At 40.0% G+C, this 17,576-nt stretch overlaps 1 protein-coding gene across 3 annotated transcripts in view; it reads right to left on the reverse strand.

Moving 5' to 3' along the window:
• The window catches only part of CLSTN2 (calsyntenin 2), a 385,524-nt gene that overhangs the window by 250,155 nt on the left and 117,793 nt on the right, over window positions 1-17,576 (reverse strand). The gene's annotated exons all lie outside the window — the stretch shown is intronic.

Consider the following 17,576-nt stretch of genomic DNA (forward strand, 5'->3'; position numbering starts at 1 on the left):
AGTTGTGGTGTTTTGTTTCATTTTTGTTTGGTTGGTTCCTTGGGGTTGTTTGCTGCGGTTGTTAAATCAGGGGATGCTCAAAAGGAGGAGAGAGCTTTCAGAGAGAATTGGAATGTTTTATAACACTGAAGATGATTTACAATATGGCTAATGATAAAATACACATTTTGCTTTCATATCTTACAGACCATGTGTTTATCCTAAGCTCTGTCCTCTGCTAATTACAAATCAGAATTATGAACATAAAATCTTCACATAGAAACTGCTGGCTTCTTGCATGGATTTACATGATTATGGAAAGGGCATTACTGTCTTACAGGCAGATATGCTTGGAAAAAATGTGTTTAAAAGCACATTTACATTTTATGCACATAAAGGCTTAAATTGTCCATACACCAACCAATCCACAGAAGCCAGAAACCATCACTTTCAAACATGATTTAGGAAAAATCTCACATCAAATACAACACAGCAGACATGTCTGTTAGTCAACAGCAACACGTCATTGCAAATGTGAGTATCCTGGTATTTAACATTGATAGCTTTATGCTAAAATCCCTGAATACAGACACTCACTTAGAAACTGGTATGCCAAGAAAGGAAGAAGGAGTTTTCTGACAAGAGTCTTCCAGTCTTTTGCAAGAAATGAGCACTTGACTCTGTGACCTTTTGCAATACCTTCTTAACCAGCTGCAGAATTACTATTTCCTTTGGCTTTTCTTGATATACGCTTTTATCTCATGACCTCTGATACACTGAAACAATGAACTGTGTAAGAAGAAAATGAGAACTACTTTCTCTAGATTTCATTATTATTCATTTCATCTTAAAAAAAACACTGCTGTCACATTTGCCATTCTGGAAGAACCACAGGTACAACTGAAATATCCTTTATAGAAGGAGTACAAGAACCTTTGCATTCCTTATAAGTTCAGCTTCAACTGTTCAAGATCTCACAGCAATCTGCACTTGTATTTGTAAGCATTTCACTTTCAGAGTGTCCAACTGAAATTAGGAATGAACCTAAAATCCCTGGTTACCCGGGTCTGCAGCGCGCTTCCAGCCAGGGATGAAACCTATTAGGTTTCCAGAAGATGGCTGACTGAATAGATCCCAACAGAATGCTGGGTTGGCTGGCATCTCCCATTGAAAAGCATTATAATAGAAAAATTCCACTTAATTCTATTACCTGGTTCTAATATGCCCTCATTTGAATTTCTGTACCTTCAAATACTAATAACCGAATCTCATGACTGCTTCTGGGGTTTTTTTTGGCAGATTAGAGAGCCATTTACTAGCAACAATCTCTCAGTCTCTCCCCTGTGTTGGCAGTTACATGATCAGGTGACCCCCCCCTCAGCTTTCCATACAATAAAATGCCTGGACAGATTGAGGTGACCATAAATCTTAGTACAAAATCTTTTCCCATACCTTCCTCCTAAATCAAAGAACTTTAAGAACCATAGAGTGACACAAGAATTGTTTATTTGGATAGTTCAGCTGAGCTGATTCTTTTCTGCAGCTGTTTGGAACATAGCGCTGTTCTTCTTCCCTGCTTTACCTCTACTTTCCTTCATAAAATAAATTTTTAAGAGGAAAAGACAGAACACAGTGTTTCTGTACCTGTATCTGAAATGTCCTTTATCCCTAGTGAATGCAGCTGCCAGTTAAGTACATGTCACAAGGTGCTGCACAGGCAAACTCACACCCAGGCTTCAGCCTTCACCATCCCTGCAGCAGGATTCCTTACAGGATCTAGCTACCAGCTTAAAAGCACAAAGTCACAGAGTCATGTCAGAAAAATATGGCAAACCTTCATAAAGCGCATACTGCTGGAAGGTGCTCTGTGACAAAGTAAAATAGGAGTTCAAATCATACATCCTGGGAGTACAGCAGTCCTTATATTGCTAACCGAGTTAGCTGTTAACCCTCAAGAAAACAATCCTGATGGATTTTTCTACCTTTAGTTACTATGTGCGCAGTACCAAAAAAAGGACAGATTAGTGACCCAAGTGACACTTCTCCTTTGAAGTGTCTCAAAGGAAAGACTGCTCACACACCAAGAGCACATCAGCTGACCAAAGGTGCCTGAAAAGGGGGTACTTCAGAATGCCACTCACATATAAATTATCTCAACAGTTCTTATAAGCTCTCAACATGTCTAGAGTTCAGTTCCATTATCCCCAAGTGTGCCATCCAGACAACAGAACAAGACATGAATGCAGATCAGGAAGAACATACATTACAGTCTTGTTGGGTCATTTCAAGATTAAGTCAATACCTTCTCCTTCCTTCCTTCCTCCCAAAAAAGGAAATGATGACATAAAAACACACGTTTTGGAACAATCCATTTTAACTTCACTAACCTTCTGAAGCCAGCTAAGTGCCGTGGATGTTTGGGCCTTATCCAAGTTTATTATATAAACTGATTTATTTTACATTGAAAGAACAACTAAAGGCATGTGGACTCAGATGCAAGAATAATTGGAAGTTGTTTTCTATAGGGCTGCAACTTTTATCACACATCCTGAAAAAGCATAAAACCAAAAACTGGCCTTTTCACAGAGCAGTTGCTGGCAAAACCACGTTGCTAGTAAGGAGCTGTTCAAACGATCAACAAGCGTTATTGTCATAAGCCTTTTAATACTATTCTTTGTTTATTAGCATTTTTCCTGCAGAGCAATTAAGTGAAAGCTTGATTGTGGGGAAAGCTTAATTTACAAAGAGAAATACATATCTCATGAAAGCTCATAAAGTAGGTCTAATTGTAGAAGTTACATTGCCTTCAAAAATACGCCATAATCTCCTCTTTTTGGGAAGAGGGATAGATCAGATTTTTCTGTATGCTAAATACACACCCCTACTGAACTCATTGGTTGGTGATGCATGAAATCAGACTTTACCTGTCAGGGCGACCTTGTAAAGGCCTACTGTTTAACATACATTCCAGGATAATTCATCAGGAAGGTCACTGAAATAGACACACAGTTACTGGAAATGCAGAACTTACACTCCTTTCCATTTCAATGACAAGTCCTCAGGCTTTCAGTAGGAAAGATGGCTATGTTTTCATTTATAGGAAATACAAAGCAAGCGGCTTCTATAAATTTTATTACAAAGGACAAAATATAAAGCTCAAGTATCTCATATGATTGATAAATGATTAGCTAGTGAACAGGATTTTATAATCGGGATCATAATTTCTTGATGGTAGAACAGGAGGCATGTCAGACAAAACATGAGTGGCCTTTGGTTAGAACACACCTTCTTGACTTTGACAGGATGTTCTCTTTTCTGTGGTTCTGCATGGTCTGCCACAAACTGTGCAATTATTTCTGTGTACTTCAAGAGACTGTGCGTCTCCTACAATTGCAGAGGACATTTAAATGACATAGGGACAATTCACAAGGAATAAATATAATCTCCACTTGTCCTTAATTGAAAGTTAAGAACTGCACAAAAAGCAAACAGCCATCTCAGATCACCCACTTTCCTCATAAAGCTCCCTACTTACTGAGTTAAATAGTAAACTGATTTATAAACTAATCAAAGAGAAGACATAAGAGAAATAAGCTCTCACACAACTTTTTTAATGTTTTTAACGAGGCAGCCCCTGTTTCTCTGCAACTTATCATCTATCCTAGCATGCATGCTACAGACTAGGTGACTAGGAAGATGAACTTCAGTATCCACAATGAACATGGAGCCTAATCACCTAACCATCTTAGCTTAATTCTTGGTATTCTCTTGAATGTAACCTGGAGCTTTCTGATCACACATGATACATGAATAACAGGTGATTACCTACATCCCTACCCACAAGACTTAAAAATCCCCATTAAACATCAGCACATGTAAACTATTATCACAGAACCATGTTTGAATTATAGTTGCTTATGAAGTGAAGCATTTTCTAGGAGGCCTGTGTAAATAAAGTGTAAGCAGTGGCATGGCAAGTGAAGCAGAACACATCTCTTAGGACAAGGAGATCAGTTAACTCAGCTTTTTGTGTTATTATAGTTACGCCTGGGGACTAACAGGATCAAAAAGTCAAGCCTGAAGAAACTCTCCTGCTCTCAGCTACTCTGACATCTCCCCCCAAAAAGAATGGCTCAGAAGGAATAGGGGTTTCAGACTGAGGTACCCAGCCATGCCAGAGGGTCTTTGATGATGTAAGATTTCAGCAAACTGTGCAGCCAGCCATTAACAGAGGCCAGTGAGGATGGACTTCAGTGACTGACTTTCATAGCATACTTTCATGGTTTAACTTCTAGCAAAGCAGAATCTATCTTAAGAGAAAACTGAAGAAACTGGGGTGAGATTTTGAGATGGCTGGATTTCAGTTAGGCACAGACAATTCTGGACAGAAAGGACAGAATCCTTTTTTTGTGATGAAAGAGATTTGAAAACACTGACAGACATTTCCATCAACATATGTGACTGCTTTCAACTAGCTCCAGATGTGCCAAAATATCCAGAGACCTGAATATGACCTGAGCAAAAAAACAGTTAAAAAATTAAAAATATTTAGATTATCTTTTGTAACCTTTAAAAACCAAAGTGGGCATGTCAAAAATTTCGTATGTTTGAGAAAAGTTAAATGCCTTTATTTCATTCAAGGCTAATGACACATCATCTGTGAAAGACCATAAAAAAACCCTAAAGACATTTCAGAATCTCACAGCATAACAGAATCCCTAGAAATCCTATAAATTCTCATTTTTATCGAGTCATGCAGCAATATCTCTTAAATACAGGCCCAGAAAGGTGCACAGGAAGCTGAGCTTCCTTATACCATACAGCTGGATTTGAGAGTTTTCTAAACTTGCTGTATTTACCCATAGGGGCTACTAGAAGAATCAAGCCAATTGTCTATTACTAAGTGTCCCTCCACCCTTGCTTTACTCTTAGCCAAGCTAACACCAGGACTGGCAGAACAGAAGGCAGATGAGAATCAAGTTTATTCTCCAAGAAGGGGGGTAGTTTGTGGTATGTGTGTAAATTCTGCCATGCCATGCTCCCTCACGAGGAACATTTGCATTTCAGTAAATTATGGCCTTGAGACCACTAAGGTAGTCATTAAATTACTAGGCTATATTTACTCCATTCAGTTATGAAACAGAGGAAATACTGAAGCATAGAAATGTTTCTCTATTTAACTTTTTCAACACGATTAACAAATAAAGGTTGGGTTTGTATCTGGAATTTGATGAGGACTACCACTGTAATTGTACAGGTTTATAGTGACATGGGAAAGAAAACTGTTCAACACAGGACTAAGCTGGCATTTGGCTTGCCAAGCCTTTGGTTTGAACTAGTGAGCATGTTAATTCCACTGCAAACATCCTAAACCCAAAGGCTTATAGTACTGTTCCTGAATTATCCACAAGTTCTGTGTCAGCGCGCTAGAGACCTCCTAGAGGGTCACAAATGATTGACTGTGCCTAGACTAGTCTCGAGCACGCAAGAAGAGACATACTTGGAAGGTCTCAAATAATTGGAAATTTCAAAGGAGTGCTGGAATCCCTACAGCACACAACTGGTATAGAGAAATACCAGTCAGGAGAGAGCTTGAAACAATGCTTTAGATTCAGCGTTTAAAGCCTTTTCCCATTCAGAAACATCTTACTTCATCACTGGTAGCTGGCAATACCACCCATAGTTTTCTGAATGAAATTACTTCAGGTTATGAATATTCAAGATTTGAAAATTCTCTTCTAATTTGTATTGGAAAAGCTCTGTTGGTTTCTGGGATACAAAATAGAAACTGCAAATATGCTTTAAGGATTTCTTTTGGAAGAGCCTGGCAAATTTCAAATAACAATCAAATCTGTACAAGTGAGATTACGTTTCATACAAGATTTAGGGTACAGCCTGATCTTCCTGAGAATTAGAGTTTTAAGAGGAATAAATTTTCCTGTCCCTGCTCTCCCAGTTTAGAAGTTTATCTAAGCCTTGAGTTCAGATGACACTCATATCCCGGGATATGCCGTTAGCATCAAAGAGAACACAGGAGCTGAATCCCGCATCATCACATCCACTAACACAATTGCCAGAGCACTAACACACAGTGGTTCTGGTGGAAAAATGAGCTGCTGGTTAAGTGTTGCCTAGTTTCCATGACAAACTTTGAAGATTCCACCAACAGTGTAGCAACAACTCATTTGATCTTATCACACTGTGTTTGGCCATTCCTTTTCTGTACTTTTATTGCATGTATTTTTGACAGGAGTAACATCTACTGTAACTCCCATTTCTAAAATGCTGCTAGCCAGCACTTTTTTTGTGGTTAAGGCCTCAGTTATTCCTCTAGAACATGAGACTAATGTCTTGTCATCTGCTTGAACACAGATCTTCATTTGACATAGGGATTGCCAACAAAAAGATCACACTGTAAGATGGCTTATTTCATGTTGAAGTAGTCTGACAGGAGAGTAAGAATTTCCAGCAGAGTGCTAAGCAGGGGTCAGATCAGCCACGGGATAACAAGACCCTGGTGCAGGCTTTATGATTTGTCACACCAATGAATGAATATTTCATTCTGCCCCAGGGATGCCATCAGGAGCCAGAGTGCTAAAAACTACACGGAATACTTCAGGCCTAAAATGCTGCCTGTCCAAGATGATGCTCTCTTCCAAGTAGAAATCCACTCTGGCAGGAAAAGGGATGCGGTGACACCAGCCGTGACAGGCAGCCCCATACTGACCTTTCTGCGGGGCTGTGTGTGCAAGTAAGTGCTTGGAGGGCCGGTGGGAAAACACTTTGCACCCTCCACTGGGAGGCAAAGAGTCTGGAGCAGGGATGGAGGATGTCTGCAGGGAACTCTGTGTGTTCATTTCCTTAATTTATACCTTAATAAGCTAGGGGAAGGCTCTAATGCATCCCTGAGTGCAGCATGCTGCCTCGTGGAGAATGCACAGCTGAAAACTGTCTGGAAGCTATAAAGACCCTAAAGCTCTGCTTTGGATCTGGGAGCAAGAATGCTTTCTCAGAAGACTTAAAAGCATATTCACCCTTACGAAGAAATAACACTGGAGGTGTAAAATGCTATGCACCGCAGAACAGCGGCTCAAACCCCTTGATGAATAAAGCCTTCTACAGGAGTCAATGTGGAGGGCAAACCATGCTCCAAGATACAATACTTGTATAAATGCCATGTCCTAACTTCACATCCACCACAAATTTGGGAACTTAATTCTATCGTTCATACTGAAAAATGATTTGCATCCACAATTTACTGTAGGATAAAATATACCTTATCCAACCATCTTTAACCAGGATTGACCCTAACAATTTAAGCATTCTTAAGCACCTAATTAATGGTGTTTCTTCTGTAAAAAACAGAAAGAAAAGGTTTTATGCTGCCAAAGGAAAATGTTGGACTTTGAGTCTGAAATATATGCACAGGCTTCTTAGGAAGTTGAACTTCAGAACAATGTTTTTTCCTAGTCTTCCACATCTCCATTTAACCCTGGCCCCAAACACACTTCATCCATAGTGTGCATGCTGTGAACTTCTGAAATGCAAGATCACTTAAACTAGGTCAACCTGCCTGTGGTACTAGCTTCCTACTGGAAAAGCAGTCACCAGTCAAGACACATCTCTTCCCACCAAAGCAGATGAGTACGCAGAAAGCCAGCAAATGACAAGAAAGGTGAACCATTGGGAAAACCAGGAGCCTGCAACAAGGAATGAGTACCACCCATCAACCCATCCAGCTAATTCCAATACCTAATCAGCTATCACAACATTCAGTCTCAAACTGCCCAGTAAGCCATCCTTTCTAAAAACTTATGCCAAACTAGGGACTTATTCCACCATGTTCTAGCAATAGGACTCCAATGGAAAAACAGCTCCAGAACAGAAAAGCACTTTCAGTATTTCCAGAAAGAGGAAAAAACATTCAGATCCTGTAAAGCTGTTGAATATTCTGCTCAACTGCATTTTTTGTTGAGCTTGCCTGTCTGGATGGCATTCCTAAGAGCTGAGAGCATACCTCAAATGAATACCTTAAAACACGGATCTTGAGACTCAGCATTTCTTCATGTTTAACCATCCTAAAATATGAATTAGTCAATAATGCCAAGAAAGCTTGCAACAGGAAGGGAGAATTAAGAACAGGGCCCTAAAAAGTCAAAGGAAATCCCATATTTTTAACACGACTTAGATTCATTTAAAAATATTTAAAAAGCTAAAAATAGTTCAGTTGCAATTAATTGTCTTTGAAACTACAAACATGTAATTTCTATACATTTCCTAACAATGGCTTTTAATAAGCCATTGATGTCATTTTACAGCTTCTGTCTCTGAGAATTTTTAATGCCAAGCTGTTTAAGTGTGACAGCTGGCAAGAAATCAGCTTGGAGTTTTCTCCTTAGAAGTAATGCTGTGTTAATAGCCAAACACTTAAAAAGGCGAAAGGTTCACATTTAATCATGGGGGGAAAAATCTTGTTCCAGTTTCAACCAAAAAGTCAGACCTTGAAGTTTGGTGCCATTTATATATATATTTATATATATATATATATATATATATATATATATATTTATATATATATATATATATATTTTTTTTTTTTTTTAACTGACAAATTTATTTCACCATTTTCAGGCTGCTCCAGTGATGCAATTCAATTCCTTTCATGGACCTAAAATTTACATTCCAGACAACCCAATTAAGACAGAAACAAAACCACTGTTTTGCGTTAAATTCGATGTGAAATGTTTTAGTACCCTGGAAATATTCTAGGATTAGTTCTAGTTTTCTATAAATTAACCTCTCTTTTTTCCTGAATAGAGCCAAGAAATTTGCTTTAAAAAATAATAATGGGTCAAAAATCACATTTTGAAAGGACTTTTTTTCAATTCTGATAAGAAAAATACAAACATTACATTAATTTACCTTCATCTACTCTGGACACAGGCTGAATGAATGGCTAAATAAGGGGACTGAGGGAGTGCAAGAGATTTAGAAAAATAAGAACACAGTCATAACATGCCATGTGGAAATATTATGATAAATTTATAACGGCAATAAAAGTTGTTTTATTCATTATTATTCTATGCTGTATGATATTATCTAAAATATGGTAGCTTAAATCCACCCGTTCAGTCTCTTAGGCAATCTTTAGCAAGAGCTGGCAATCATGATCTATGCCATTCAATAGTGGAAATTACTTAATATATTAAATGGAATGGAAGGTTACATTGGAATGGAAGGTTACAGGCTCTTCAGAAAAGACAGGCCCGGCAGGTGGGGAGGGGGAGTTGCCCTTTATGTTAGGGATAGGCTGGAGAGTATGGAACTCTGTCTGGGGACACGTGAGCAGTTTACAGAGAGTTTGTGGGTCAGGGTTAAAGGGACAACAGCCATTGGAGACATTACTGTGGGGATCTGTTACAGGCCGCCTGATCAAGGAGAACCTGTGAATGAAGCACTCTACAGACAGATAGGAAAAGCCTCACACTCCCAGGCCCTTGTTCTCATGAGGGACTTCAACCACCCTGACATCTGTTGGAACGATGGCACTGCACGGCACAAGCAATCCAGGAGGTTCCTCGATTGTGTGGAAGACAACTTCCTTCTGCAAGTAATAGAGGAGCCGACAAGGAGAGGTGCCATGCTTGACCTTGTGCTCACCAACAGGGAAGGGCTCATTGAGAATGTGGTGCTCCAGGGCAGCCTTGGATGCAGCGATCACGAGATGGTCGAATTTGAGATCCCCAGGACAGTGAGAAGAGCGTGTAGCAAGCTCACTGCCCTGGACTTCAAAAGAGCAGACTTTGGCCTCTTCAGGAACCTGCTTAGTAAGGTTCCATGGGATATAGCCCTGGAGGGTAGGGGGGCCCAAGACTGTTGGTTGATATTCAAGGATCACCTGCTACAAGCTCAGGAGTGCTGCATCCCAACTAGAAGGAAGTGCGGCAGGAGGGCCAGGAGACCTCCTTGGATGGATAAGGAGCTGCTGAGGAAAATTCAAAGGAAAAAAGAGGCTTATAAAAGGTGGAAGCAAGGACAGGCACTCTGGGAAGAATACTGGGATGTTGTCTGGGAAGCTAGGGACCAGGTTAGGAAAGCTAAGGCCCAGTTAGAATTAAACCTAGCCAGGGATGTTAAGGATAACAGGAATGGATTCTACAGGTATGTAGCGAATAAAAAACAGATTAGGGACAACACAGGCCCCCTGAGGAAGCTTTCAGGAGAACTGGCTACACAGGATTTGGAGAAGGCTGAGGTTCTGAATGACTTCTTTGCCTCGGTCTTCACTGGCAAAGGCTCTGACTGCCCCACCCAAGTCTTGGAAGGCAGACGCAGGGACTGTGAGAATGAAGACCTTGGGCCCACTGTGGGAGAGGATCTGGTTCGAGACCATCTTAAAAATCTGAACGTGTATTCTACTGCTTATTTCTGAAAACAGGCTGCCTTTTGGAAGTTTCAACCTGATGAAAAAGCTCTCTGAACCATCTTGCATTCTGAGTAAACAGGGGGGTGAGCTCAATGAGAACGAAGATTAGAAAAGCAACGTTCTGAGAGATACGTCACAAGAGACATACTTGAATTTGTACAGGTATTAAAAAAAACACAAATCAAACAATCTTCAATTATATGCTCTGTAAAAACCTTGTGAGTGTAAGTGTGCCTCGAACTGTCTCCCTATTACCAGAAGATATCCCATTCTAACGGACATTCACTAAATCTTTCACTCTTAATGGAAAACATTGCCTTTGGGGGACACACTTTTATGACAACACTATTTCTTCAGAAATAAAGCTCATTCTTACTTTAACAAAGCAATTTTACTTGTGCTTGCCTTTCTTCAGGGAAAAAAGAATATAAGCCTCTGAAAAGGCTACTAAAATAGCCCAATCAGTAGGAATAACGTGGTGCAGTAAGTACTAATTGGACATAACCCAAACCATGCAACATCCCTACTCTACTAAACACAGACAAAATCATATTAACTACCACTGCTATTCACACAGGCTATGCATTTTGTAAAGTTTTATTGCAGCCAAAGCTGAAGTTTTAAAAGACTAAATAATTACAAACTGCTTCTGCCTCCTGCAGTCAGTACTAAGAAAGCAAGCATCAAGAGAAAACAGGATACAGTTCAGTGGACATTCACTCAGGTGACACAATCAACAGCCAATGTTTACTAGTCAGCAGAGTATCAGCTTTAGCTTTAGGACCAAAATCAAAACTGTTCACAACCCAATTCAAATAACTTCACCCTTCCCAGGTGTTACTGGAACTCGTGCTCCTTTTGCCTTAACTTCTTTAATGGGAACTTTGGGAATTCTCAAATCCAGATGGCTTATGTAGGTGTTTCATTTTGGGCACCTGAACTTCCTGTGATGCAGACTTTGAGAGATATTTGTACATGTTTTTTTCCCAGTTCACTGAACCTACTCAGAGTAGCAAGCAGATACCTTCCAACAGATGTTTATAGGAACGAGCTTCACACGTATAGTCTTAATTTTTGGTTTTGAAAGCCAAAGTCACATGTGTACATGCCCATCAGAAATAGATACTGTTCCAGGATCAGGGCCTTCAGTCTACTGAAGAATACCAGTAGTTCCATAGTGAAGTGGTTTCCTTTGAGTTAGCACTGGATGAACATTAACAAATAAAAACCACCACCAAAACAAAACAAAACTATATGTCTGGCTTGGCACCAGTAAGTACTACTGCTGCCTTTTGATGTATTCCATACACAGAGCTTAACACTGACTATGGTTACAAAAAGAAATATATGTAATGAAAACTGGGTGCAATGCATTTCCCTGCAATTCAAAGGCCTGCAGGAGTTCTTCACAGTGCTTCGCAAACCTTATTCTTGCCATAGAGAAAAGGTCATGGATTCTCCCAAACTAACAACTGCAATAAACCAGTTGATGTTAGACTTCTGTGGACTGTGGTGCAATTTGTTGCTGCTGCAGAAACATCCAGCCGATGGGCAAAAGGAAGCAAAGGCTCACAGAGCTGAAGTGTGTGCTGACTGCTGCCTTTCAGCTGCAAATGAAATTACTTGGACAGCAGCTCCTGAAGCCAAGAATTTCCTCTTTCAAAAAGAGAGCATAACTCTAAAATCTGCCAGATTCTATTCTCTGTAAGAGGTACCACCAAAAACAAAGCAACAAAAAGAGGCAACTAAATCTGGAAAGAAAAATCTATGACAGTGAAATTTCTCTGCCTTCAGGAGATCCATATCCTGTCACCTTACCTTTACTTTGATAATTCACACCCCCAGCTGGAGATCAGGGCATAGCCCACTACTTCTGTTAGGATTCTTTTATTTCGGCACTAGAGATCATACACTGAGGTGCAGGGACCCATGGTGAAAACATAAAAGGGGATCATAGCTATTCTTCCCATAGGCTCAGATTGGGAGCACGCTGGGGACTGGACTCTGGTCCCAGTCCTGTTCCTGCAATTTGAATTAGCTACCCATCAGATGAATCCAGGAAGAACTACAGTAATTTACAGAAAATGGGTCATAGTAACACAAATTGAAGTCTGACATGCTGAGTACTTCTATCACAAGTTCAGTCTTCACAGTTCTCAAAAGATGGTTTGGATGTTCAGCAAGCCTAGAAAACACACGGATGCAGTTGGTTTAAAGCAGAACACGCATTTGTGCTGGAGGAAGTAACAGGACCTAGATTTTCCATCTCAGGTTTTAACCATGAGAAAATAGTTAGTCCTTAGTACACAGTACCACAGTTGCTGCTACTTCTGATCATGATTTGCAAGCATTTTCTTATTGTTAAATTAACACTAGTCACAGTGTGCCAAATGTGCACACATGGCACTGTAGAATTTCCAACAGCTTTGAACAGTCTGCACAATTATGACATGAAGTGCTGATTATGTTTTACTGTAATTGCTCTTTCTAGCAAATGCTTCAGCAAACTGCAGTGGTGCAATTACAATATGTTGATGATCAAGTCTTTCACACCAGTCTGACATTTTAGGATGTTTTAGGCAGTTTCACCCATTTTTATTATTCTGTAAGGAAAAATATGAACAATATACTTCTCCTTTTGTCACTTCAATATCAAATCAAATCTTTTTACCCCAAAAAGAATACCAGTGTGACTTGAAAATAATAGGTCTGAACTGCGATTAACATAGGCCTTTCTCAAGTAGTAGTCCATCCCAGAACTGCATTTTATGGCATCTGCTACTTCAATTGCATTAAAATTAATTGATTTTAGAAACAAGATCTATGAAGCAGTTGTTTGCAGGTGACACTGCAGTTTGAAATCCTGAAATTGCACTTTTTTCTGACTGAGAGTGAAGTAAAAGAACCTCCAAGCAAATAACAAAAGCTTTACATTGGTTTTCATTGTCTTCCTTCTCTTACAGGTTTTGTAAGCATGCAGACCCACATAAACCCATTCAGATTTCCTAGGCCATTCTTTTATCAGATCTGTGAGAAAATCTGGTTTGTACTTTCTGCTCTCTTACCTTCAGAGTATATCCCTTAGGGCAAATCTCCAAGTAGCCATTTTACCCTACCATGTTCCTGAGCACCACCTTATTAAAAGGTCTTTAGTTTTTTCCATGTTCAAACTCTTCTCACAACACACGATGCCACAAAATCTGAATCACATGGTTGGGTTGAATTTATGCTGCCCCACATATTAAATATACAGCCTCACTCAGATCCTTTCACTGATTCCGAGGTGAAGGATGGAATAACTGGATCAGGTTTGGCTGGACTAAGAAAGGTTGGAATGGATTCCTATTTTAAGCTTGTTAGGTTGTTAACAAGCATTAAAACTTGATGCCAATTCAAATGCATATTTTTAAGGAGCAGACGGCAAACCAACCCAAATCCTTGAGATTTTTCATTCTGAGCTGAACATTATCATCCCTTCTTACTTTTCAAATCAATCTAGATCAGCTTATCCAGAACTAACAACTGATATGCACCAGGTTACCACAGGGATTGATCACAAATGGAGCTTTATGTTCAACCATAAACGCTCAAAACTGTTGCTTTATTAACTCCTCCTCCATGTATAAAATGCAAGTATGTGCACCACAACTACACCACAATGAAACAGTTAGTAATTATATGCAAAACCAAGAGCCTCAGTCATTGCACTTCCTTTGCAATCATTCCAAACAACTTTTATAAACATTTCTCAGTAAAACAGAAACAGCAAACAGCATCTAAAATTAATTTATAAAATCATTAATCCATTCAAATGCATGAGAAAGAATTATCTGAATTCTTCACATGCATCATTTTAGTTTTAAAAAGGCCCATTTCCTTCTACCCTGTCACCACCACCAGAACCAGGATGAATGTTTTTAGACAGGTATAGATAGTGTCTTACATTGGAAAGCTTGTTTTCTTTTTCCACTAAGAGTTCTCTTTTAAAGTCTAAGTAATGGGAAGGGGGGGAGGGATGATGATACATACAACCAACCAACCATCCCCAAAAAAAAATCAACAAACAAAAATACGTAAAACCTCCCTCAACAGCATATTTAAGTGTACCATACATTGGTATGACAATAAATGACTAAAATCTGTCTCACCTGAAGCAAGCTCTACTTCGGGAAAACCTTGAAACATGAGTGAATCACCTTCATTATGCAGCTGTACTACGATTTTGTACATTTGGAGCTCAGTTACTGCAAAGAATGAGGTTCTTCAAAGTCAGTCTTCCACAAGTTGTGATTCTTACACCTTATACACTCCCTTATGTCAGGAGCAACTGTCCATGACGTATTTGTCTGAATTATTTGGAGCCATTATGAGAAGAATTTCTGTTACACCTGCTTAACAATACTTTTCCAGGCCATGTGCTCTCAAAATAGTCTCTTCTGCATCAAGACAAGTACAGCATAATGATTCAGTAGAAAGGTGAACCAAATGCTGTTTAAAATTTGTCGTGTAAATGTCCTCGCACATATCAGGATCTCTTTATGTTTGGGTATATGGAGAGCAGCCCTGAAAAGAAGGACATGGGAGTGTTGGGTAACAAGACGCTCCCCATAACCCAGCTTCAGTGTGCACTTGCAGTCCAGAAACCACCCATGTGCTGGGCTGCAACCCCAGAGCGTGAGCAGCAGTTTGAGGGAGGGGATTCTGCCCCTCTGCTACACTCTGGTTAGATCCCCCCCTGCAGTCCTGATCCAGCTTTGGGGCAACATAAGAGGGACATGGAGCTGTTGGAGCAAGTCCAGAGGAAGCCACAAAGATGCTGTGAGGGCTGGAGCAGCTCTGCTCTGGAGCCAGGCTGAGAGAGCTGGGCTGGTTCAGCCTGGAGAAGAAAAGGCTCCTGAAGGGGAGACCTTAGAGCAGCTCCAGGGCCTAAAGGGGCAGATAAGAAATCTGGAGAGGGGCTTTTGACAAAGGCCCATAGTGACAGGACAAGGGGGAATGGTTTTAACCTGACAGAGGGGAGACCAAGATGAGCTCTTAGGCAGAAGTTCTTCCCTGTGAGGGCACTGAGGCACTGGCACAGGGTGCCCAGAGAAGCTGTGGCTGCCCCATCCCTGGCAGTGTTCAAGACCAGGTTGGACAGGGCTTGGAGCAAGCTGCTGTAGTGGAAGGTGCCCCTGCCCATGGCAGGGGGTTGGAACTGGGTGAGCTTTAAGGTCCCTTCCAACTGAAACCATTCTATGATACTAATTTTTGTACCTGGGGCAACAGAGTCCAACAGAGGAGTCCTTTTTGACCTAAGTGATTTGAAATGACCTAACTTGTTCCTATAACCACAAGAAACAAATGGAAGTCTCATCATTCATGACACCCAAATCCCAAATACTATGACTGCTTTTGCTAGGAAGATACTGCACACAGCATTTCCTTCGAGTGGTCATTTGGACGTTTGATGATCAGGATTTGTTACATCAGCATTCTTCCAGCCTTTGAAAACCAACAAAATGAAAAACAACACAATGCTTTGAGTACCAAAGGTGATGGCTATAATGCAGATCAATTTCCCTTTTGTTTAAACTGGTGCTGAAGCCACTGAGTGTTGGGATCAGACAGCCAACATCTGCAGTTTCAAACTCCCCAAATATTCACCTACTGGGTATTCAGTGGATTACTTATTGGGTTTTTTTCATCATTACAGCAGTGTTGTTTACTTGGTAAAAGGCAAGACTCAAAAGAACAAATCATATTCATTTGTCAAGTGCTCCCCTGATGAGAAATGCTGGAGTAGAACTTACAGGGTCAGTTTATTTATCTCCAGCCTTTCATTTGAGAAGCAAAACCAGAGAACACTGATTACAACTTATTAGAATTCCTTTCAGCTACACAATGAATGCAGTTTACTTGCCCTTGCAAACTGCAAATGATCTAACTGAGGGCTTTTTGCAGTCAAGATGATAAATATACACATAGAAGGCAGCAATATGTGCAGTCTTGTCTCTGTAACTGCTTAGCACAAGCCAGATGTGCAAGAAAAGAAGTAGCACAGACTTAGAGCCAACATCAGAGAGGATTCCTGGCATACAGTGACAAGATAAGCATTGTCATGGCTACCTGCAACTCTATCCCACAATGACCCAAGTGACCCTGCATCTAGTTTGGGGCTGGCATATTGGCCTGCCACAGAAGAGGAATCACAGGTTTTTACCCTCCTGGTTGTGAAAAATCATACAATACAAAATCATACAATCATTTGGGTTTTACCATTCCTGTAACTCTAGGTTACAGCTGCTTCTTGTATATATACTTTTTTTATAATAGAGCTATCACTGAAAACAAATCCAACAATGCTTCGAAGGGAGAAAGTAGTCTGTCAATTCACCATTCATTTTAGAGTTCTTAAACCCAGGAATTACTTAGGCAGTGTAAAGAAAAAGGGTGAGATTAAGGGTGAAGGAAGCGTTGGCTGTTTTAATCCATGTCTAATGCTCTGTGTGGTCTCTTTTAGAAATTTAAATGATACAAAGTCTGAAATACTTCTATGAGGAAACAAAAATTTAACTTACCAGACGTATTAGCTAAAGAGTCTTCTTCTGTATGGGGAGTTGGGAAGTGGCTTAAAATTATAGGTAATTATTTTCTTGTTTAAAATAAGCATTGCTGCATGATACATAACCAGAAAACTTACATGTAGATATCACTAGTGACAGTCTCCAAATCTAGGAGGCATAAAAACTTCTCATGTGGTCAGGTAACTGGTCCATTATATTTCCTTTATGCTCTGATTTGTTGTATTTACCCATTGCCTACATCTTAACTGCTCTAGAAGATGATCCTTTTTCTAAACAGCTCTTGTGAAGAGCATTTGTTAATCCAATATTATCGAACACTGTCATTTTTTTCCAGTAAAAACAAGAGGAAGCTTCATCCTTGATATGAGTAGTTGACCACATGTATGTGCAAGATATGGTGTGGTATTTGCCTAGGACGTGAGCTGTGTTAGGCAATTAAAATAGGTATGAGGCTGTATGAAGTATGCCTCACTGACCTGACTATCCTGCTTATAAAATTCAGACTAATTTAGATCTGTTCTGTGCATCTGTGCCTTGCACCACACAAACATACCCATGGGCAGTGATCCCTGTGTTACTATTAAAACACCTGTATAATACCCTGA

The sequence above is a fragment of the Lathamus discolor genome, chromosome 3 (genome assembly GCF_037157495.1).
Source record: "Lathamus discolor isolate bLatDis1 chromosome 3, bLatDis1.hap1, whole genome shotgun sequence".
Classification (NCBI taxonomy): Eukaryota; Metazoa; Chordata; class Aves; order Psittaciformes; family Psittacidae; genus Lathamus; species Lathamus discolor.